Source organism: Chiloscyllium plagiosum, chromosome 14 (assembly GCF_004010195.1).
Source record: "Chiloscyllium plagiosum isolate BGI_BamShark_2017 chromosome 14, ASM401019v2, whole genome shotgun sequence".
In the NCBI taxonomy this organism is placed as follows: domain Eukaryota; kingdom Metazoa; phylum Chordata; class Chondrichthyes; order Orectolobiformes; family Hemiscylliidae; genus Chiloscyllium; species Chiloscyllium plagiosum.
In genome coordinates this window covers 64,471,956-64,473,922 of record NC_057723.1, presented here as the reverse complement: position 1 = coordinate 64,473,922, position 1,967 = coordinate 64,471,956, and positions in this window count along the sequence as shown.

The following is a 1,967-nucleotide window of genomic DNA, read 5'->3' as shown; positions in this document are numbered from 1 at the left end:
GTCTGCGTGGGTTTCCTCCAGGTGCTCCGGTTTCCTCCCACAATCCAAAAATGTGCAGGTTAGGTCAATTGGCCATGTTAAATTGCCCATAGTGCTAAGTGAAGGGGTAAATGTAGGGGAATGGGTCTGGGTGTGTTGCGCTTCGGCGGGTCGGTGTGGACTTGTTGGGCCGAAGGGCCTGTTTCCACACTGTAAGTAATCTAATCTAATAGGTAGAGAGACAGGTAGCATTGAGGAGGTGGGAAGGGTGAAGAAGGATTAGACAGGTTAGGAGAGTGGGCAAAGAAGTGGCAGATGGAGCGATCATGCACTTTGATAGGAATTTTAGAGGCCTAGGCTATCTTCTAAATGGGGCAAAAATTCAGAAATCTGAAGTGCAAAGAGACTTGCGAGTTCTAGTCCAGGATGCTCTCAAGGTAAACCTGCAGGTTGAGTTAGTAGTTAGGAAGGCAAATTCAATGATGGCACTTATTTTGGAGAGGACTTGAATATAAAAGCAGGGATGTACTTCTGAAGCTCTATAAGGCTCTGGACAGACCACATTTGGAGTGTTGTGTGCAGTTTTGGGCCCCATCTCTCAGGAAGGATCTACTGGCTCTGGAGCATGTTAGAGGAGGTTCACGAGAATGGTCCCAGCAATGAAAAGCTTAACATATGAGGAACATTTGAGGACTCTAGGTCTATACTCGATGGAGTTTGGAAGGATGAGGGGTGATCTAATTGAAACATGCAGAATACTGAATGGCCTGGACAGAGTGAATGTTGGGAAGATGTTTCCATTGGAAAGAGAGACTAGGACCCAAAGGCATAATCTTAGAGTAAAGGGAAGACCTTTTAGAATGGAGATAAGGAGAAACTTCTTCAGCCAGAGAGTGGTAAGTATATGGAATTCATTGCCACTGAAGGCTGAGTATATTAAGACTGAGATAGATATGTTCTTGAGTAACAAGGGAATCAAGTGTTACAGGGAGAAATTGGAAGAATGGGGTTGAGAAACGTATCAGCCATGATTGAATGGCAGAGCAGACTGGATGGACCTAATGGCCTAGTTTCTGCTCCTATGTCTTATGGTCTCATGGCATGATGTAATTTCTATCATCTTGATAACTCACTCCAGGATAACTGTTATGTTAATATTAAAAAAAAGTTTGAACCCCTCAATTAGATTCCAGTCTGTAACATCTGTCACTCTGTGTATAAACCACCCCGATACCCTCAAGTAGATTCCAGTCTTTAACTCATTCCTGGCTAATTATTAATCTATAGCTAAACCACTCAAACATCCCAATTAGATTCTGGTGTGTAACTCTCTTCTGACTCTCAGTTACATCATATATAAATCCCCCTGAACCCCTCAAATAGATTCTAGGCTGTAACTCAATTCCTGGTACCTATTACTCTGTACGTAAATCCCCACTGAACCCTCGATTAGATTCCAGTCAGTAACTCACTCTTATGTAACTGTTATTCGATGTGTAAAGCCCCGAATGAGAGTGAGAGGGTGTAAGAGTATTGTTAGAGTTTTAGACGTTGATTCTAATCCTAGACCCAGAAGCAGCAAGAAGCCTTTATCTCTATCTATCCCACAGTTTCCATTATTGTCACAAAAAAATTCATTCCCTCTGATCTTTCTAAATCCCAGGGAGACAATCCTGGGTTTAGGTCATTTCCCTCCCTTCCCAGCGACCCCTTGCTGTCCAGCTATCATTCTGGGGAATCTATACTGCACTCAGATACACATTGATTCCCCAAGTCCCCACTCTTTCCTGCCTCTCCCTATTTATAAAGTCAATGTCAGTGCTGAGCTAACATGAAATGGCTGCCATCAACATGTTTAAGATGGCTGACACCTTCAGAATCCTTCAGCCTGGTTTTGCAGATTACAATGCCCTCTCACAGTTTGTACATTACCATCTCTCAGGCTTCTGCCGATGGAATACTGTGAGATGGGAAGCGATGATGTTTGG